Genomic DNA, 24,305 nt, shown 5'->3' with positions numbered 1-24,305 from the left:
TAATCTATTCTCTCACTTCCAATTAATCACCAAATTTTGTTGTTTATACTGTGTATGTGTGAGATACAGAGACAGAAAGAGACAGAGAGACATAAGAAAAAGAGAGAGTTTTCCCATGAGTATACCTACACGTATATTCACACACACACACCCCCCCACCTCATTTTCTTTTCTCCATCTCTATCACCTCCCTGACTATAATTTCCATAGTAGGTTTCTAACGTCACCCCCACACATACACTGATTACTCTCCGCAATGCCACGAGTGTGATATACATTTTGTGCTAGAAATCTCATCATATGATTTCCCTGTGTAAAACTACTACACACTTCCCACTGGGTTTAGTATAAATGTTAAATACTTACCAACTTGCAACACTTTATACCATTTGACCCTTGCCTATGTCAACAGCCTAATAATTTAGCACTCATTCCTCTTCTTCTCAACACTCTAGTTCAAATGTCTTTTACTTCTGTAAACATGTTGCATTCTGTTCTGTTACCAGCCATTGCATATGGAGTTCTTCTGCCTAAGACATCATTCTTGAGGTCTATGCTTGGCTCACACCTACCCTACCCTTAGACCTCAGAAGTGGTGGGCACCATATTGCTTGTGCACCCACTGGGTGCCTCTCTTCTGCCTGGGAAGTCACAGCCCCTCAGTCTCCTTGTCACTGGATCCCACACAAACATTCCCAGCACCTGCCTGAACTCTGACAACCACAAAGGTTCAGGGAGACACAAGAGAGTAGTAGTATTCGCAGAGTTCTGACCCATAGGGCAGTCTGCCCCAAGGGGACAAGAAAGTGCTGGGAATGCTTTTTAGGACAAAGGAAAGCGCAATGCACACTCTCCTGCACCTGGGAACCCCTGGCTCATGATTTGAAGTTGTCTGCACTCCTTTCAGAATATTATGGGGATACAAACAATTTGGTTACATATATTGCTTTTACATCGCCCAGGCCAGAGCTAAAAGTGTCTTTTTAAGGCACTCGTGGTAATTTGTTACAATAGCAATAAGAAACTAACACATATGATTATATTTTTTCCAGCATTCTTTCATTCATTCATTAAACACCTGTACTTTGTACAGTTGCTATTACTTTTCCCAAAGTGTATGTTGCATCATTTAAATAGGTATGCTTACTTTCTATGATGTACATATTTTTAGAAAAATACATTGAATTCATTTTAAATAGATCCAAGATAGAAAAGATGCCAGCTTGCCTATTACCGTAATGATTCTGGTATTTGGGTCAACATTGATAAGCTTATGAATGGTTATAACTCTCCACACTCTCTTGCCTCAATGGTAAGTTTGCTCTTGTGTTAAAAAGTCCTAAAAGAAAGAATAAGAGAGAGTTGCAGCTGTGTCCTTTGGGAATATAGGAAATAGAAAGAAATAGTGATAATACTGTAGCATATACATCAGTGGGGAATATAACACATGTGTCCATGTGTTTAAAAGAAATAGCAATGCATAACAATGGGTAAATTTTTGAGGCTTTTAATATAGAACAATGTCCAACTACAGTTATAAAATAACTAATAACAAGCACATATAAGGTTATCTATATTTTCCTGTATTTTAATAAATAGTTTTTATAATAGTCAATTATAATCTCAAGAAGAAACCATGTTTCATTATTACATAAACTTGCATGGATTCATTTACCTTGGTAATTGAATTTAGCAATTGAAATGATGGAAGAAATAATAACAAAACTGAATTCTTGCATTCCGCTTTTTTTCTATTTTCTTTTTGGAATATAATCAGTAGCTAGCAAGGAAAATAATTTAACTAAATTGTTTCTTATTAAGAGACAGCAACATGAATATTGTAAGATGGGGAAAAAATAAAGACATCACCTCTAATTTTGTTTCGCACTATAACTTGCAATATGTAAAACAATTCCATTCCTGCAAGAGATAAAATTGAATAAAAACAGTATTAAAAATGAACAGAATAAAACTGAGTAATACTACAAAATTATGCAATGCTTCTCTGATATCTCCAATAAGGAAACTAGGCTATTATACTCTATTTTACAATAGAATATTAAATTAAGGACAGGTTTATTTGTCTATGCTAAGGGAAAATAAATGAACTATACTTGTTTTATATTGTTAGCAAAGAACATTCCCTGTTTAATGTTAACATTTTTTTTGGCTTCTACAGTGATTCAGCCACATTGATAATCAGTATAAATCTTGATAATTTGAATTAACTTGATGGTATCATGTAAGTTAAAATGTGAAATTTGTGTTATATAGTGTATTTTTTAACCAAATAAAATTATTATTCTTAAATATAATATTGTCTGATTTTGCAAAATTATTCTTCCTTCTCCATATTGCCATTATACCTATATATTATACATTTGCTATTCTCTGCTTACTATTAACCTTTCTTATTGGTCCAAAAATGAGATTATGCTTTATAATTTACATAAATTGCACATTGTAGCTGCTGGCGTATAGTCAGAGCTCAATAAGTTGTATTAGTAGTAGTAACAGAAGTGGTCCTAGTAGGAGTAATTTTGGTGCTTGCTGTCATTATTTATATACTCTGCTTTATGTTAACAAAGGAGGTTACACATTAATAGCATATCTTATGGTACTTACTATTATTCCTTCCAAATTGTGAAAGTTGTGAAGAAATGGTCACATGGTTTAAATAACAGATTAAGACAAATTTTTCTGTGTTACAATTATAATCAATTAGAATCTAATGTCACCTGACATTCTTACTTAATGCATAATCATTGTATTAAATACTAATTAATCAAAAGGACAATTTTAGGTAGGTGATCTGATCAACATCAAACCAATAACTTCAATGTTTTGCTAACAAAGCAGAAGTGATAACTTAGTGGACCATCCATCTGCCTGGAGGCCCTACCAAAGATCCCAATTCCATGACTTAAGATAAACTAGGTGGCTCATACTCCCTTGTTGCCCAGTACAAACTGTATTGTAGCTTTTTTTCTCCCCTCCTGCTAACACCTATGTTATTGTAGCTTGATATTAAGTTTCTAATGAAAGAAGTGGGAGAGATACCGTTACTACATATGGGAAAGCTCTTTTAAAACAACCACTACATTTTATTCGATGCTATATCCATGACCTCTAGACCAGAGAATTCAGTGGTGTTCAGTAAGTGTTTATGGAATGAATAAACATGAATATCCACAGATTCTAAGGGGTAGACATATCTCTTAGGTGGGAACCCTTTGAGCACACTGACATGTTCAGATCTCAGGATTTTTACTCTGTAACATAATATATTATCAGTTTTTGAAATCAATTTAGTGGAATACAGACCACATTTTAAAAAATAATAGAATAGCACTGAGTAAATAACAGTATGCATCTCATATTGGATTGTTTCTTATCAATTTGTTTCAGCTATACATAGTAGATGTTTCCTGGGGCATGACATTCTAAGGCAAAAAATCAAACAAGAGCAGAAATAACAACAACAAAACTGTGTTCCTGCTTTATGAATATACTAATTCCCCAACTAGTTCTTTTGTTACAAAATATGGCTTGGCGTCATTAGCAACAGAATCCATATGTACTGCCACACGTTTCTTGACTTATATATGTGTGCATGTGTTCATACTTGTGGAGAATATTTATCTATCAAGGGATATCACATTTTTAAAAAAAACAAGTAGCTTTCTAGTGTTGTATGAAAGGCAAACAAGAGTTTACCATATTTATAACTTAAATCTTCCACTTAAGCAATTTCATTTTATGTGACTACAAAATAACCAAAAGTAACAAGTTTTACCTTCCAAGTTTGTGTTCATCCATGAGATCTTTGAGAGGGATATTACTTGTATAAATGAACATATCTAATGACTAGAAGTAAAAGGAACATTATATAGGAAATGATCTAAAGTGGATAGACATTTAAAATTGAAGGGGGCTTAAATTTTTCCCATCTCATTTATCATAGGTTTCAGAGATTTCATGACTGATGGTGCCTTTCATATCACAGAATAATTTGCAAAGATTTTTATTTCTTTTCAGGTGTACTAGATAGTTTTTTGTTTTGCTTTGTTTTGGCTTTATATGTCATTTGAAAGAAATTAATAATTAGTACTTCAGTTGAGTCAAATACTATTCTAAGGAAATTAGCTTATTTAGTCTTCACCACAGCCTATGAGACCGAGTCTGTCATTATACTCATTTCACCAATGAAACGATGAAGAGGAGAAGGACTAAGTCACTGGCCCAAGGTCTCACTTTTCGGAAGATGCATAGCCAGGATTTGAACTCAAGTCTCTAAAACCACACAGTCCAAAATTTTTACCACTATTAAGATATCTTTTATCTGGTAAGTTGTTTTGATGTATATGATCTCATTTAATATTAAGAAGAATTCTGTGAGAGAAGTATTTGCTTCCAACAGAAAAATATTATTTTGTCTGATTGTAGGAATATTTGTTTTTATTACAAAACATTATGGAAAGATAGATAGATAAAAAGGTTTTTTAAAGTCACTCAAAATATCACCATCTAAAGAAACCAAATATTAATCTTGTAAAGACTAAAGCTCTTCTATGGTGATTTAAATTATACAAACATGGCTTTCATTTTCCTGAGAGCTTTTCTTCAAGCATTACCTTTTCTAGACAGCTTCCTATGTTTTCACTGATGCAATGTTCTTTTGAATATTATTGAGAAAACAAATAAATGTTTCCAGCAGTAAATGTATTTCTGAGGGAGCCAATTTCCTGAAAATTCATAAAATTGCTGTTCTCTCAATTTTTAATATCAAGAATCTTTTCTCCAAGATCTTTTCCTCTTCAAAACCCCATCAACCCTCTGAGTAGTCTGTTACTTTTTACTAAAATGTTCTCTTGGACATTATTAGGCAGAACTTCTTTCAGATATCCAGCATATTGTGTAAATGATATACATATCTTGCTTACATTATTGAGATAGTGGCTGTGTTGTTATTTGTATATTTTGTTACCTATCTGAAAGAACATTAGTCAATAGGGCAGAGAGGTGTCAGCATTTATAACATTGTCTTGCCAAAGTGTTTTTGTATTAGTTAGTTGTTAAATAATTATTAACAATGTCAAATAAGAGAGAACATTTTAAGATGCTCAAGGAAACACACTTGTGCTACTGTAACAAATGTATACATTTTACATACATGTTTATAAAAAATAATTTTTTTGAGAAATGAAGTATGAGAAAGAGCATTAGAAAATTAGGGCTTTCCCAAAAGTACAACCATCCTAGTCCCCTCCCTGACTGCAGAGAAATAACTAATATACTGAAGTCTTGGAGCATAACTTCCTCCAAATTTTTTGTAACTTTACTAATTATGCAGTGATCATAAAAAATATATGATATACGTTTAAGTTGTGGATAAGTGCCATAATATTATTTTAGTCCTTTCGGGCTCCTTTAACAAAATATCATAAGCTGTGTTAGCTTATAAACAATATAAATTTATTCCTCACAGTTCTGGAGGCTGATAAGTTCAAGATCAAGACACTGGCAGAGTTCGTATTGGGTTTATAGATAGCGCTTTCCAGCTGTGTCCTCACATGATGGAAGGGGCAAGGCAGCCCTCTGGGGTCTCCTTTATAAGGGCACTAATCCCCTTCATAAGGTCCATGCCCTCATAAACTTATGAACTTCCAAAGGCTCCCCCTTCCTGAAACCATCACTTTGGGTGTTAGAATCCCAAAATGTGAATTTTAGGAAGACGCAAACATTCAGACCATAGCAAATACTTTAAGAAAATTTTAATTTAAAGAATGCTTTCAATGTTTCTCTATGTTGGTTATTATTATTTCATCTCACGACACTATATTTTACTTTCCAGGTCATATATAGAAAGAAGAGAATGTAAAATATAAATAGCATATTGCATGTGAAACCATCGGTTAAGAAATTTTTTATTCTAGGGTTGCCTTTTTAAAAAGTGTATTGGGAATGTATTTTGCTGAACTCTCAAAATAAGAACAAACAAGCTATTATCATTTAAATGAATTGACTTGGTCATAAATGAAATTTAATCTGAACCTTTTCTACTATAGAGAGCTACATTTAAATAAAGGCTTAATTAGAGTGACATTATGGAATTGTTTGGTCCCCACACCTCTTTTTAAGAAAATATTAATCCCTTTGCTCCAAGAGTAAAGGCTGATTTGGGTCGTAATACAGAATAGTCCATGCTGTTGGGGAAATTTAGAAGGAGATGATGAATTCTTCTTTACAAACTTGTAAGGAAGTCATGACTCAGAAATGTGGAAAATTTAGAAGAACGCTACTCAAAGGGATAATAGATTAATTACTCAGAAAATTAGTTACTCAGAAAATTTCATCCTTTTATATATATATTATATATATATATATATCTTGCATAAAAATATACAGTGATATACCTTTTAGCAAATAATGATTCTCTAGCACAGTCAGCTAGAGGGGTAGTTTGGAAAGTCGTAGGTTTCTCTGCTGTGTCTTCAGTCTCTCCTTTCAGTCTTCTTCCACTTATTATTTGTGCTTGCCAACAAAACCATTCATTAATTCAACCATTTGTTGAATACCTACTGTGCAGCATTAATTTCAGGGAAAATGAATATTTATAGAACACATCAAACAGCTCACAATGTAGTGGGCAAGGAGATAACGTTGATGTCATCCTCTACATTGATTAAATAGGTATCTTCCTTAAAATAGCAAATAGAAGCTCTATGGATTTACCTTGATGCCTGCACAATGTACTGTCCTTCTTTGTTGGTGTACCAGAGCTCCTAGACTTCTAGACAACACAACTCCATCTGCAACATCTACACCGCCATTTGTAGGAGTAAAGGGAGGTGCTCCTGTAATTCTCTTCCCCTGGAAAGAGTCCCATGTCCCCTTCTCCTTCCTATTAAATACAGCCACCAAGATTTGCTCTGAGACTCTCTGACAATCTTCTTATGAGTTTTTCTCCTTAGTTTAAAAATCAGTCTCCATAAGCCCATAAACAATCCTGTAACTCTCATCTCTGCTTTTCCTTCATGAACATTCCCTGCTGCACCTGTCACACAGACAGTAGAATAAGCTGGGCATGGTGGCTCATGCCTGTAATCCCAGCTACTCGGGAGGCTGAGGCAGGAGGATCGCTTGAGCCCAGGAGTTTGAGGTTGCTGTGAGCTAGGCTGATGCCATGGCACTCTAGCCTGGGCAACAGAGTGAGACTCTGTCTCAAAAAGAAAAAAAAAAAAAAAGGTAGTAGAATAAAATAAAAAGTAAAGTAGGTACAGCGAACCTGTGTTTCAATTCACAACTGAGAGTGTGATATTTGCGAGTCTTCTTTGCATTTGTTTTCTCATTGCAAAAAGAAGACAACAATCCCTTCCTGGTCGGTGGGTTATTACAAGGTAAAAATGAGATAATGAATGTGAATTTGTTTTGAAAATTCTTAATCACTATACAAAGATATAATAATACATAGAAACTTGACAAGTACTAATATAAATTTTCATGAATTTCTTTGTGAAGATTATATTCAAATCCAAAAATAATATTTACCCAGTATATGTGATACAAAAAAATTGTCATAGAATGTTCCTTTTAAATTAAAGTTTTCAGAGCATCAGTCAGAGTTACAATACAATCATTAATGGAGTTGTTAGAGACTTTTTAATTGGGAAATGAAGTTGTCATTGCCCTAGAGTAAACTTGACACGTTGTTCATTATAAGAGACTTGATTTTGTGCTATAATAACTTTAAGATCCCATTAAAGTTTTAGGCTAACCGAATGATTGAGCTATGCATATGAATAAAACTAAAATACATGTAAAGTAAATTCTTTGACAAATATATCCACTGACTTCATTTTCAAGGGAATCTGCACCAATTTTGGGTACTTTTTCATTGAACATTTAAGAAGCAGTCACTTGGAAAGAAGCATCAAAACATGTTCCTTGAGATAAGAATACAGGCTTCAAAGTGCTAATTTATAACTTGCAATTAGCAGCAATTCTGTTTACTCTGTATGTTTCAGTCCCAGTAAAGTATGAAACTCTTTAAAATAAATAAAGCAAAAAAAAAAAAAAAAAAAAACAGAAAAAAATAAGAAACTCTTTCCAGTAACTCAAGATCATTAAATATTAATTCAGTGTTTGGGCTAAAGATTGTAGAAGGAAAAAGAAAAAGAAAAATGTGATCTCTGATGCTAACAAGGGTAGTAGTCAGCTAGGAAGAAATGAGAAAGGGAAGTCATTAATTGTACTCCAACTAATTTAAAGGAAATGAGGAGAGCATTATTCTATCTCATTTAATTATTATAATTAAGTTTAGCAGTTCTCATAATCAATTTTAGGACAAGGATATTTTAATCCTTCTTTTGTGGATAAGCAAATTCATTTGAATGTCTCATATCAAGTGACCATTGTTGAGCATTCAATGAATATTGTGTAGAATCATGAAATCTGCATGTGGCCTAATTGATTTTTTATACACACACACACACACACACACACACACATACACAGACTCTTGAACAACACACGGGGTAGGGGTTCTGATTCCCAATGCAGTTGAAAATCTGCAAATAACATTTGACTCCCTACTAACAGCCTACTGTTGATCAGAAGCCTTATCTATAACAAACAGCATAAATGCTCAATTAACATATATTTTGTATGTTATGTATTATATACTATATTATTACAGTTAACATATGCTAGAGAAAAAAATGTTATTAAGAAATTTATAAGAAAGAGAAAATATATTTGCTATTCCTTAAGAAGTACATCATCATAAAAGTCTTCATCTTTATCATCTTCACATTGAATAGGCCAACGAAGAGAAGAGGATGAGTTTGGTCTTGCTGTGTTAGGGGTGATAGAGGCAGAAAAAAATTTAAAATCAAGTGGACCCTTGGAGTTTGAACTGGTGTCATTCAAGAGTCACAGTATATACTAATATGTGCATGTATATGCATTTACAATGATTTTAGAAACTAAAAGATAGATCAATGAACAAAGAACAAAATCTCTACCCTCATGATATTACATCCTAGGGAGATAAACCAAAAAATAACCATAATTTAAACAAATACATAATACAATGTTGATAAGAATGTTTTGAAGAAAAATAGAACAAAGTAATGGGTTTAAACTTAGCTGGGGGCATTCTAGAGTAGTTGAATAGGGCCTTTCTGAAGAGATGACATTAGAATTGGAATGTAGGAGTGAGTCCTAGATTTAAATCTGGGCCAAAAAGAGCAGTGTCATCTGTTCATATAACAAAACACCATACATAGACTTGATAACTTACTAACAACAAAAGTTTATTTTTTACAGTTTTGGAAACTGAGAAGCTCAAGGTCAAGGCTCTGGAAAATTTGCTATCTCGTGAGGGCCCCACTTTCTGGTTTAAAGATTGGTGCCTTCTAGCTGAATCCTCATATGGTGGAATAAAAGGCAGTTCTGTGGGACCTATTTTATAAGGTCACTAATTTCATTCATGAGAAATTTCTCCCCAAAGCCCCACCTCCTAATACCATCACTTGGTGATTAGGATTTCAACATAAATTCTGCAGGACACAAACATTCAAACCATAGCAAGCTGCAAGTGGAAATACCTAAAGTTTGGACAAACTTGGTACATTTAAGGAATAGGAAGATGGTGGCTTTGGACTGAGCAAAAAAAAAGAGGAAAAATGTGGCATAGTTTTTATTAAATTAAATTCATTGGCCTGAAGTCATGGCGAATAATTTGAATTTTATTTTAAATGAGATGGAAATCTTTGAAATCTTTTCAACAGTGTTATTGCCTAATGCAATTTAAATGAAAAATTCAAGAGAATGCCTCGAGGCACTGAAGAGATTAGGGACTCTAGAGGGTTGAGGATTTAAGCAGTAGACAGGTACAAGGTTATCAGGGTAGTCTAGCTGTTATGACTGTGTGGAATAGGGTCACAACAAAAGGGGTTGAGAAATTATTAAATTCAGAAAGTATTTAGTGATAGTCTTGACATGGTACCTTAACATTCTTATATGTATTAGATTAGATAATGACTGCCAAAGCTTTATCATACTTTATGCATCAAGATGGTAGACAATTATAAAAGACTAGATAAAATTATAAAAATAAAAGGATTATATCCTAAGGTTAAATATAGAAGCTTCTTTAAATTTCTGTTCAAAATTAAAGACATAGTAAACACCAAGTATTTTTTATTATTAATCTTGTATTATTAAAATAAAACATGGGAATTTTGAAGTTTCCCTATTTCTTAATTTTTCCTTTTATATTTTCTTTGTACTTTTCAAATGGTAGTATCTTAGTGATTAAATAAAGACATGTCTTGAAATTATTTTTATTTATTTTTTTCTTTTCTCTTTCTTCCTCCTGCCCGTTGATCTCAAATTATAAATGTCTTGAAATTAACTCAAGCTTTTTAAACACTGCTTACATAGTGTGTCTATACCTTACAATGTAAATCAGTGACACATGTAATTTGGTTTTATACAGAATTCTAAGATGTGTATGTGTGTGTGTGCCTGTTTGTGTATGTGTTGGGGGTAAGGGGCTGTGCATGAGCTTTTGGGGTAATTTTGGTATTCTCGTGGCTTGATACCTATGTCAGTCATTATGCAATTAAAAACTTCTCGGAGTAGACCCATATGAGATCAATGTTCAAACCTGCCTATCAAAATTAATGATACATAATTTGTGCATATCAAAGTAGTAAATTTTAATCAGTAATGGTGCAGTTAATAATTTGGTAACATATGTAAGATTGATATTGAGTTTGTTAAAGAAAATTAAAATGGAATCTGAAGTTGACAAGTAAATTTGAAACCAAAGCACTAGCACCTGTAGAGTTCTGCTTCGGAATATTAATCTGGCTGCAGCTCATCTATAACAGGCTTTTCTATCAGGAGACAGACAGCTATTCAGCTTCCACAGTTGGGGATCTCCTCCAAGGCTTTACTGGTATTGTTCAACTTATTAATTAGAAATATGAAAACCAATGTTTGGAGGAAGGTAAAAATTGGAAAATGCAACTTATATTTAAGTCAACATTTTGTAGGTTATTAAGTACCAAGTAAGACACTACAATTATTTTGGGTTATTAAGAATATACTCTTATGATGTAATACAATAAAAAATTACTTATATTCTATGCAGTCTATACTGAAAAATAAATGCTTTAAAGGAAATTTTATTTCCAAAGAATGCTTTACACTTTTAATTAAAGAATCTCAGAATAAAATCCAGCAAAGACATGTAGAATAGTGCTTCTTAATATTTAATGTGCATGTAAATCACCCAGGGGGTTATATAGCATGCAGGGGTCATAATATACAGATTATGATTCAGGAGGTTTGAGAAAGGGTCTGCTATTGGGGAAGGGCCTGAGATCCTGTTTTTCTAACAAGCTCCCAGGTGATGCTGCTGCTGTTGGTCCATGGATCATATTTTGAATATCAGGGGTTCTACACAACTAAAAATGACATGATAAATCATCACATATTCATAATTCTGGCCTTAGATTGATATGGAAGTTTGTTTAAATTTCTGTTACACATTATAGAACTAAAATTGAAAATAGTAGACAATGTATTATGGTTGTGATCCACAGAAGAGATTATATAGGACATAGTATACCATGCAATGTGTGCTTGTGTGTGTGTATATATATATATATATTCCTCTCAACACGCTTACCTCAAATTTCAGCTTACAGCGGACATCATATATATTATCAATAGTCCCATACTCAAGCCCTATTGGAAAGTACTCATAATAATCTTTCATTCTTCCCCTCATTCAATCTCGGAAATCTTTTATTTAGTTTAGGAGCAGATAATTCAATCATTAGATTAAAATAAAGCTGCGGTACATATTCTAACTTTGTTTCCGTAATCATTGACTTGATTTACCTCCTGAATTTCTCTTGTATCCTGTATTCTGTTCTCTTGTATCCTGTCTTCCCTAAGGCTATAAAAACAATTCATAGCTAATTGAATCTTTAGAAACTAATGAATTTCTTCCTTTTCCAAAGAAAACAAATAAATTTTTAAAAAATTGGTTAATATTATTAAAAGTATAACCCTGTGGCATTTTTTTTCTTACTACATCTTTGATTTCTTGTGGGGGAAAAAAGTAATTTTGCATTTAGGTTCCTCCCAACACACTTACCCCAAATTTCATAATAAAGGGAAACCATTTTTATTCCCATAATCAGTTTTACATTATAGTAAATATCACGAGAAAAGCAGAGTAAGGATGTGAGAGAGATACCTTCTCAGATTTTTAAGCTGAGTGAGGTAAGACTTCATGAAAGGAGAGATTCCCAATGGCCTTCTTGCCGTGAATGAAGGTAGAACTCCATCTGAGCTGAGGTTGGCTTACAGTGGACGTCATATGAGGTTGGAGAATGGGTATGCATGTTGCTGTGAACTCAATCCAAATTTGAAGTCACATCCTTCTTTCCATCAGTCTCTGAGCTTCTACTGGCTTCTACAAGACAGAACACAGGTACAGACCAAGCCGAGGCTCCTGCAACTGTATTTTCTGGTTTCCTTCTGTGTTCTCCAGATGCAATATTTTGATCTATCGCCTTCATTTCTCACTCTGATAGGGGCTATTTTAAATGATGAGTTTTGTTACAGACAGAGTGATAATTTACTGAAGTTCCAGAGGTTGATTTGGAAATATTTTCTTTCCAAGACTGGACAGAACTTTTAATCTGACTTCACAGACTTCATATCCTTAAGGTGCTTGTAGTCAGATATGGCAATAGAACAAGTACTAGTCTTCCTGGTGTCAAAGCAAAAATTGCACTGACAAAGTTCAACAGGCAAAGAAGTGTTTATTCAAGTCTATTGCAAGAGGGGAGAAAGGTCAGAACTCAGTTTGAACTCAATTCTGCAGAAACAATTTGTAGTAGGGATTTTAAAGGCTGGGGTGAGCTAGTGGGGAAGTACTAGAAGATGGTAGGGACACCTGTGTTTGCTACATGGCTTTATCTAGAGGAAAACAAAACTTCTCATATCTTTATGAAAGAAAGTAATTTCTCAACTTGAATCAAGGTGCCCACGGTCTACCCAAGTTGGGCTTCTACCATCCCATAGAGATTGGGATATGGGAGTTAAATGTGGGGGAGGCACTGGGGTTGGGGGAGGGGATTATTTTCCTTAATAATTATATTTCAAAGAAATGGTTCTTGGGTTCTTGGGAAAGACACTACTGGGTTATAAAATTGGCAAGAAGCTTCTTAAAAGATTTACATCCCAAAGTGACAGGGAAAGAATTTAAAATTACATGTTTTATAAAGGAAATGCTAAGAAATGGGAGGTCAGAAATCTAGAGTCAGGAAAAACATGAGTAAATTAAAAGTATCAAGGAGTTGCTCCTATCATTCCCTATCCATTCCCCACTCCTTGGCAGAGACGGGGAATAACTTCGTGACTCTCCTTTGATGGGAGAGAAGTTGTGAGAAATTGCACCTTGGCAGGGGATGGGTGCCTCTAGAGGAACTGAGAGATTGGAGGAAAAAGGGGTCCACAGGAGCCTTTTAAGCGTAAAAGCAGTATAGTGGCTTGAATGGGGCCCCCCCAAAAAAGACATGTCCATGACCTAAAACTGCAATGTATAAATGTGAACTTATTTGGAGAAAAAAGCCTTTGCAGATATAAATTAAGGATGTCAAGATGGGATCATTCTCGATTATCCAGGTGGTCCCAAAGTTCAATGACAATGTCCTTATAAAGGACACACAGTGTGGACACACACACACACACACACACACACACATACACAGAAAAAGGCCACGTGAAGATGGAGACACGTGTTGCAGTTACGCAGCCACAACCCAAGGGAAAGCTGAAGCCACCAAAAGCTGGAAGAAGCAAGGAAGGATTCCTTTAAAGCCTTCTCAGGGAGAAGGACCCTGACAGCTCATGATATTACATTTTTTCCCACAAAATTTTCAAGGTGGTGAGAAGACTATCTAAGCCATTATTTTCTTTTTGGTTTGGTTTGGTTAAAGAATACCTTCTGAAATAACTGGTAACTAATTATATGTAGGCTTCATTAAGGCAAAATTTGCATTTTGGAGATAAGTTCAATGATGGCATAGAACTTAGTATAGTAAGGTGGCATAGAAAGCACAGTGTAAGTAAAGCCAAAAGGGAAGAAATAGAGCTGTGAGATATGTTTTGAATGACTCAAAAATTCTGATATTGCTAATGCATATCATATAGTTTAAGGACATATGATACTAGAATAACAAAGGTGTTGTATCATGGAAGATTTTCTATGTCATTTAATAAACTGAAAAGCATATTCAGATTTTTGGTCAAGAGAAATTCTTCTGATGTTTATTTGGATGATTAATTTGAGAATGACAGGATAAAAAATCATACATATATTTCTCATAGACAACTAATAGAATCCTTATAACTCCATACTTTTGAGATATCACACAGAGAAGAATATGATAAAATTATGGGGAAATGCAGGAATAAAGAAGAAAAAATTTTTCTTAATGTGGCTGTAAAGAATGGAACTTTAAGAAATTAAACAATTTATGGTTTCAATGATATTTAAAAATGTATTTTTTTAATTTTAAAACTGTTAAAATTGAATTTTCAGCAAAATGCAAGATGTGGGAGTAATTTCTTATAAGTATTAAAACAAAATTCACTATTGTTATGAAAGAAAATTCATTCATTTATGCTCTCTGAAAAAGAATACTCTTTCTTTTAAAAGATTTTGTCTTTTCATACTGAATAATAATGCCATTTTTACAAGAGAAAAACATTAAGACAATCAATAAATAACTAATAATTTATCAAAAATGAATTTCTGGAAAGAGTTACATTACATTTGAAAATAACTTTTAATTTGAACAATGAAAATATGACAGGTATTTTAGAGAAATAAATCTAATACACTGCTGGTGGGACTGCAAACTAGTGCAACCTCTGTGGAAAGCATTATGGAGGTATCTTAAACAGATTCAAGTAGACCTGCCATTTGACCCAGCAATCCCATTACTGGGCATATACCCAAAGGAAAAAAGGTCATTCTGTAACAAAGGCACGTGTACCCAAATGTTTATAGCAGCACAATTCACAATAGCAAAGATGTGGAAACAACCCAAATGCCCATCAATACATGATTGGATTAGTAAACTGTGGTATATGTATACCATGGAATACTACTCAGCTATAAGGAATGATGAAGATACAACATCTCTATGGTTCTCCTGGAGAGAGTTGGAACCCATTATATTAAGTGAAGTATCCCAAGAATGGAAAAACAAGCATCACATGTACTCACCAGAAAATTGGTTTCCTTGATCATCACCTAAATACAAATCTGGAAACGACACCGATTGGACATCAGACTGAGGTGGGGGGTGGGGGAGGGGATGGGGGTATGCCTACACAATGAGTGCATTGCGCACCATTTGGGGAGTAGTAACACTTGAAGGTGCTGACTCGGGAAAGGGGGGGTGGGGAAAAAATATGAAACTATTGTTTTTAACTTGCACTGTTCACTTAATAATTTATCATGAATATTTCCCATATTATTTCATATCATTGTACAAGAAATAATGTATACATTATGAGGACATACTGTATCTAACAAGATATACTGTTAGACTCTTTGATTCTGTAAAATTAAATTAAAAAAAAAAAAAAGTTGAAATCTAAAAAAAAAAACAATCTAATTTCAGAATGGACATTTCAATGACAGATAAATTATTTATGTTTTATACTGATAATAAAAAATATTTCTATAGGACTATAGATTTATACTCATTATTTTAACAATAACAATCATTTATTATTGGCTATATTGTCATTTTATCAAAAATATCAACTAATTTGTATTAGCATGGAAATGTAGGTCATTACCAAAGAGGAGTTAGTTACAAAAGAATAAAAAGAAGAGTGAGAAAAGGTAAAAAATAATTAAGGCAATTTTTTGGTATGTTCTACGTGTTGGAAAAAATTTCTAATTCTTATTTGTCAGAAAGAATCTCAAGACAATGAAAAGCCAACACAAACATTGTCCCATCTATTCCTACCTTCAATTGACTAAAGAAAATATGAGAGATTTATTTGATCACATAACTAGAGACAGAGTTAAAAAGCTGCAGGTGAGATTCTCTCTGTTTTGCCCTTTTCGCTATACAAGCTTCAAACATATCCTAGCAACCCTCATGGGCACCAAATATCTACAACTATTCTTTTACTCTGAACTTACATCATTACTTCCAAGAGAGTGAGAAAGAGAGTTTGTTTACATAATCATTTTTTTTTAAGTGTTTTATGCTTGTCTCTTACTGGACCCACCTAGCTGGGTCCCTTAATCACCACCGAGCCAATCACACTGGTTCATTTAGGCCATTCCCAGCAACTCGGTACAAGGGAAGAATGCCACGCACATGGCTGCTACATTTGGAAGGCTGTGGAGACAATTAACAATGTTAGGCAAACTCCTAAGCACCTTGGACTTAATATTTCTAAGGAGAAAAGAAAACACATGCTTAGGTTGTGAGCAAAACAGAATCAGAAAAATATATGTTATGCTAAAACATATTTTTCTTTTGCTATTGAAGAGAACTATGCACTCATTTAGGATTTTTCTGGACCTCTGGCATCAAAATCAACTCAAGTGGTTGTTTTAAAGCCAATTTCTTGTCCTGATGCTTGGTACACTTAATCAGTGAACCTAGGGCTCAGGCTACTACCTTTAAACAATTGCACAGGGAATTCTTAAGCAAATTTAATTTTAAAGTACACTAAAATGAATTATTAACTCTTCGAATATAGAGATCAAGTCCCCTTTTGTTTTTATTTTTATGTCCCAATGATTCACATCATTCTTGGCACATAGTATGCTTATTAGTGTACATTTGTTAAATAAGTATAGAAATGAACATACAGTCCCCATAGCTCATTGAAAAAAAAAGGCCACCCTCTCAGAAGAGAGGTCTGGCATGAGCTTCTGTAGGGTGCAGAATGAGAGAGCCTCAGTACATTGGGTACTAGGTTATAGGAATTTATATCGTATTGACGTTCTTTTAGTTTCCCATCACGGTTTATAAACCACCATAGTTTATAGACTTTTAAAATTTCCAGTCATTTGAAATGTAAATTATTCACTCTACTTCCCTCTCTCGTTGTTCATTACTGCATTGTACCAAACTTCTAAGCATCTCATTCCTTGAAGACTTTGATTTCAAATATGCCATAATCCATTATGCATAACACGTGAATGTCACAGCTCAGCTCTTTTACCTTTTCATTCCCAAGCTCTATCTTTTTACCACTTGGATGTGTCTATCTTCTTTGCTGCTTGCAGAGTCCAAAGTACTATCAGCTTTTGCCTGGACCTTCTTGAAAATTTGTATCTCAGTTTGAATTTTGTTTTCCTCCAAGCTATCTTCCAGATTACAGAGATAATAGCTTCCATGTAAATCTGACTCTCTTTCATGGTTAAAGTTTTCTAATTGATTTCTCTTCTCTTAGAAAAAATTAAAATACTATTAAAAATGGCCTAATGAACATGCCTACCTCTTGTTTACCTACACAGTGTTATATTTTAACCTTTCCCCACTCATTCTCTGGCCTCTAACAGCACAATATCTTGCAGGACTTTGAATAAGCCATACTTTTATTCCATTACAGGCACTTTCCAGATAATACTCTCTCTGTTTAGGATACACCCACCATCCTCCTCTGCATAGCTTCTATACATCCAACTTTCAATTCAATTTTCTATTCACCAGAACAGCTTCCTTAACTGACCTACACTATATTGGGTTCTTACCATACTGTTTACATTTCTTTAAGATTACCTAACTCTATTTGTAATTAACACTGTCATTGACTAATAGTGTATTATAACTTCCTCCATATGGTAAGCTGTATGAAAGCAGAGGTTGTGCTTGCTCTGGTTTACCACTTTGTGCCAAGTGTGTACCACAATGCATAGCATATAAATGATCCTCATAAAATATTTTTAAATTAATGAATAAACGCTTTTGAGCTTCAGTTTTCTCATTTATGATTCATAAGTTGTAGCTCGCTCAGATGAATACATTCACCCAAACAACTACTGTGCTACATAACATAAAGCAGCAGCTAAAAAATGTGTTAATTTGCCTTCCTTCCCTTCCATTCTCTCTCAATGATAACATGCATAAGATGGGAAAATACTGAAATGAAGATTGCATTTGGATCTATTTGAAATTCAATCCACATTTATAGATATTGTCTTTCGAAGCAACTGCTTATAATGTTCTGCTGTTTTGTATGCATGTAGGAATTTTTGTTAATTTTACCCTTTTGGAAACTTAATTTCTTAGGAAAAGAAAATAGCCTCAGTTGATTCTTCACAACACATGCTGCATTAAACACAAGACCAGAGAGACATTTTGGAGCTCCATTCTGCCATGAAAATGAATAAACAACTTTAGCGTTTAAGATAGTGTAGCTATTAAAGAAACCTCTGAAGATCTCTTGATTTTATCATCATTCAACCTTTATAGTTAACATGAGATGTTTTTTATCAACAAACATCCATGCAGTTGAGAAAATATATTTTTTACATGGTGCTTTTATTGTAATGTCAAATGCTGTATACTGGAAAAGTTAGCTTGCTGAGAATAAATTATTCTGCTTAAAATTTTTAACTGTTCAATTCTGAACTCATTTGCAAAGGATGACCTGAACCAATCTAAGTGACATGAGACGAAAAAGTCACACTTAAGCAAAGGCAAGCCTCATGGTAAAACATGAGCAAATTTTATATTGTACTTTATCCTTGTAGTTGAAGAAGAAGAAGGAAGAGAAGGAGGAGGAGGAGAAAAAGAAGAAAAGAAAAAAGAAATAGAAGAGCTTCCTTGAACAACGACATTTATTCCTACCAACTTCTGTTGTTGCATATTTATTTATATTTACATTACTCATATTTACATTATTTATTCAGCCAGCACATATTTATTAATGACACACTAAATGCCAAAAACTATCCTAGGATTCGATGGTGGACAAGATAGATAAGATCCTTGATGATAGTTCTAATATTTTAGTTAAGGGGAACGTTTATGGTAAGCAAAGCAGCTTCTGAAATAGTCCTCTTCTAATATTTATAACAGAGTGTAAATCTCCCTCTCCACCTCAAGGATTTCATTATAATCTAAAGAATATTTCAAAGTAGAGAAATGCTACTTCCATGATTAGATTAGTTCAGTTTTGTAAGAAACCACCAAAGTGTCTTCCAAAGAGGGTGTACCATTTTGCATTCCAACTATCACTAAATCAGAGTTCCTGTCCCACATCCTCACTCTTATTTGATATTGTCAGTGTTTTAGATTTTGGCCATTCTATCTAATTGTTTTAATTGCATTTTCCTGATGACATGTGATGTGGAGCATCTTTTCATTCGTTAGCCATCTATATATCTTCTTTGATGAGGTGTCTGTTAAGGTCTTTGGCCTATTTTTCAATCAGGGTATTTGCTTTCTTATTGAGAACTCTGTGTGTATTTTGGATAACAGTTCTTTATCAGATGTGTCTTTTGAAATATTTTTCCCCAAGTCTATGCTTTCTCTTCTTACTCTTTTGCAGAACAGAAGATTTAATTTAGTGCAGTCTAGCTTATCAATTATTTTGTGCATTGTGCCTTTGGTGCGGTATGTAAAAAGTCCTTGCCATGCCCAAGGTCATCTAAGATTTTGCCTACGTTATCTACTAAGAGTTTTATAGTTATTTCTCCTCCATTTAGGTCTATAATTTATTAAGAGTTAATTTCTGTGAAGGGTTTAAGGTCTGTATGTAAATTCATTTTTTGCATGTGAATGTTGTTTCAGCACCATTTGTAAAAAAGATTATTTTGTTCCATTGTATTTCCTTTGATCCTTTGTCAAAAGTCAGTTGACTGTATTTATTTTGGTCTATTTCTGGGCTCAGTACTTTGCTCCATTGGTCTATTTGTCTGTTCTTTTGTCAATACCACACATTTTTTTATTACTGTAGCTGTATAGCAAGTCTTAAAGTTAGGTTATGTCAGTCCTCCAAGTTTATTCTTCTCTTTCAATACAGTGTTGGCTATTTTGGGTCTTTTGCCTCTACATATAAACTTTAGAATCAGTTTATTCTTATCTACAATATAACGTGCTGGGCTTTTGATTGGAATTGCATTGAATCTATAAATCAAGTTGTGAAGAACTGACATCCTGAAGATATTAACTCTTCCTATCTATGCTCATGGAATACCTCACCATTTAACTTATTCTTTGGTTTCTTTCAACAGATTTTTTCTTTTTCTTTCTTTTTTATGTTTTCCCTAAATAGGTCTTGTGCAAATTTTATTAGGTTTACACGTCAGTACTTAATTTTGGAGTATGTTAATGTAAATGGTAATGTGTTTTTAATTTCAAATTCCACTTGTTCATTGCTGGTATATGAGAAAGTGAATATATATTCGTATATTACCCTTGTAACCTGCAAAATTGTTATAATTGCTTGTTACTTCCAGAGGGTTTTTTTGTCAATTCTTTTGCAATTTCTACATAGATGATCATGTCATCTGCAAACAAAACGGTTTCAGTTCTTCTTTCCAATCTGTATACCATTATTTTCTCATCTTATGAAATTAGCTAGGATTTCTAATATGATGTTAAAAGGAGTGGTGAAAGGGGCCTTCCTAAGCTTTTTCATGATTCACTGGGAAAGCTTCTTTCTAGTTTCTCACCATTAAGTATAACACTCTTTGTAGGGTTTTTTTTTTTTTTTTTTTTTTTTTTTGGTAGCTATTCTTTATTACGTTAAGGAAGATACCCTCTGACGATCTAGTTAACTGAGAGTTTTTATTACAAACAGGTGTTGGATTTTGTCAATTTTTTTCCTGCATCTATTGATATAATTGTGTGATTTTTACTTTTTAGTTTGTTGATGGGATGGATTGCATTAGTTGATTTTAAAATCAATTGAAATCCTTGCATACCTGGAATAAATCCAATTTGGGTGTGGTGTATAATTTTTTTATACATTTTTGGATTCCATTTGATAATATTTTAAGAATTTTTGCATCTGTATTCATGAGAGATATTGGAGTATAGTTTTCTTTTCTTGTAATATCTTTGTCTAGTTTTGTTGTTAGGGTAATGCTGGCCTCACAGAATGAGTTAGAAAGTACTCCCTCTGTTTTCTACTCCAAAAGATAAGACAGAGAATTGTTAGAAGTTTTTTCTTAAATGTTTGGTATAATTCACCATTAAAAACCTCTGGACCTTATGATTTCTAGTTGGGAAGATTATTAATTATTGATTCAATTTTTTTAGTAGATATAGGCCAATTCTTACTGTCTATCCTCATGTGAGATTTGAAAGATTGTATCTTTCAAAAAGTTGGTTCATTTCATCTTGGTTATATCAAGTTTGCAGGCATAGAGTTATTCTTGGGATTCCTTCTTTACCCTCTTAATATCCCTAGAATCTGTAGAGATGTCCTCTCTTTCATTTCTGATATTAGTAAAATATTCCCTCTCTCATTTCTATTTAATTAGCCTGAGAGTGTATTAATTTTATTAATCTTTTCAAAGAATCAGCTTTTTGTTTTGTTAGTTTTCTCTGTTGATTTCCTGTTTTCAGTGTTATTTATTTTTGCTCTAATTCTTACTATTTCTTTTCTTCTAAATATTTTGGATTGAATTTATTCTTCTTTTTCTTGTTTTCTAAAGTGGAAAGTTAAATTATTAATTTTAGATCATTCTTTTCTAGTATATTGTATACATTCAATGTTATAAATTTCCCTTTAAACACTGCTTTCTCTGCATCCCATAAATTTTGATACATTGTGTTTTCATTTTCATTTAGCTCAAAATATTTTTAAGTAATGCTTGAGATTTCTTCTTTTATCTGTATGTTATTTAGAAATATGTCATTTAATCTCCATGAATTTTGGGACTTTGGGGTTAGAATTCTGTTCTTGATTTCTACTTAAATTCTATTATGGTCTAATAACAAACATTATATGATTTCTATGCTTTCAAATGTGTTATGGTATGTTTTATGAGACAAAATGTGGACTAACTTGGTGAATGTTCCATGTGAATTTGAAAAGACAATATATATTCTGCTACTGTTGGATGAAGTAGTTTATAAATGTCAATTATATCCAGTTGATCAATGGAGATGCTGAGTTCAACTCTGTCGTTTTTGATTTTCTGTCTGGTGGATTTCTCCACTTCTGATGGAAAGCGTGCTGAAGTCTTCAACTATGATAACAAATTAATCTATTTCCTCTGGAAGTTCTGTGAATTTTACTTCATATAGTTTGACAATCTGTTATTAGGCACATAAAAATTATTACATATCTTTGGAGAATTGACCTCTTTATAATTACGCAATAATTTGTCTTTTTTGGTAATAACTTTCCTTACTTTGAAATCTGTTCTGTTTGAAATTAAGATAGCTACTCCAATTTTCTTTTGATTAGTGTTAGCATGGTATATTTTTCTCCATCCATTTACCATTAATTTGTATGTGTCTTCATATTTAAACTGGGTTTTTGTGAACAACATATAGTTCAGTCGTGGTTTTTCATCTACTCTGACAATCACTGTCTTTTATTTCGTGTATGTAGACCATTGATATTCAAAGTGCTTATTGGTGTGGTTGGATTAATATCTACAATATTTGTTACTGTTTTCTATTTGTTGCCCTTGTTTCATGTTCCTGTTTTAGTCTTCCACTCTTTTTCTATATTTTGTGATTTTAATTGGGCATTTTATATAATTCCATTTCTCTTCTTTCTTAGCGTATCAGTCATATTTCTTTTTTTTACTTTTTTTAATGATTAAGAGTTTGCAATATACAACTAATCCAAGCCCTCTTCTAAATGACATAATATCTCTTCACAAAAAGTGTGAATAACAAAACTATCTAATTCCTCCGTCCCATCCCTTGTACCATTGCTGTCATTCACTTCACTTAAATATAAGCACACATAGCCTATGTATGACAGGTACAATCGCATACATTATTGCAATGACTACTTTTAACAGACTGCTATTTGTTAGATCAATTACAAAAAAGAAAAATAGAAGTTTTATTTTACCTTCATTTATTCCTTCTCCAGTGCTCTTCCTTTATTTTATGTAGATTCAAGTTTCTGTATATTATTTTCCTTCTCTCTAAAGAAATTCCTTTAACATTTATGTGAGGCAAGTCTGGCAACAAATATGTCTTTATCTTTCACTTTTTTTTTTTTTTTTTTTTTTTTTTTTTTTTTTTGAGACAGAGTCTCACTGTGTTGCCCAGGCTAGAGTGAGTGCCGTGGCGTCAGCCTAGCTCACAGCAACCTCAAACTCCTGAGCTCAAGCGATCCTCCTGTCTCAGCCTCCCGAGTAGCTGGGACTACAGGCATGCACCACCATGCCCGGCTAATTTTTTCTATATATATTTTTAGCTGTCCATATGATTTCTTTCTATTTTTAGTAGAGATGGGGTCTCGCTCTTGCTCAGGCTGGTCTCGAACTCCTGAGCTCAAACGATCCGCCCACCTCGGCCTCCCAGAGTGCTAGGATTACAGGCGTGAGCCACCGCGCCCGGCCTATCTTTCACTTTTGAAAGATAATTTTGCAGGCTACAGAATTATAGGTTGGTAAAGTTTTTGTGAGCTTCATGTTTTTTTTTTTTTTTGACATTTTAAATATTTCCTTTCATTCTTTTCTTGTGTGTGTGGTTTCTCAGGAAAAGTCAGATATAATTCTCATCTTTGTTTCTTTATAGATTCTCATCTTTGTTTCTTTGTAGATAAGGTGTTTGTTTCCTCTTAATTCTTTCAGGACTTTTTCTTCACCCTTAAAATGATATAGAATGTATGCCTATGTATATATATGTCTTTTGGCTTTTATCCTGCTTGGTGTTCTCTGAGCTTCCTGGTTCTGTGGTTTGGTTTATGACATCAACATGGGGAAACATCTATGTTATTGTTTTAAATACTTATTCTGTTTTGTTCTCTCTTTCTTCTCCTTCCTTTTTTTTTTTTTTTTTTTGAGACAGAGTCTGGCTCTTTTGCCCTGGCTAGAGTGAGTGCCGTGGTGTCAGCCTAGTTCACAGCAACCTCAAACTCCTGGACTCAAGCAATCCTCCTGCCTCAGCCTCCCAAGTAGCTGGGACTACAGGCATGTGCCACCATGCCCGGCTAATTTTTTTCTATATATATTTTTAGCTGTCCAGATAATTTCTTTCTATTTTTAGTAGAGACGGGGATCTCGCTCTTGCTCAGGCTGGTCTCGA

Source organism: Eulemur rufifrons, chromosome 19 (genome assembly GCF_041146395.1).
Source record: "Eulemur rufifrons isolate Redbay chromosome 19, OSU_ERuf_1, whole genome shotgun sequence".
Taxonomy (NCBI): Eukaryota; Metazoa; Chordata; class Mammalia; order Primates; family Lemuridae; genus Eulemur; species Eulemur rufifrons.
Note: the sequence above shows the minus strand (reverse complement) of the source record.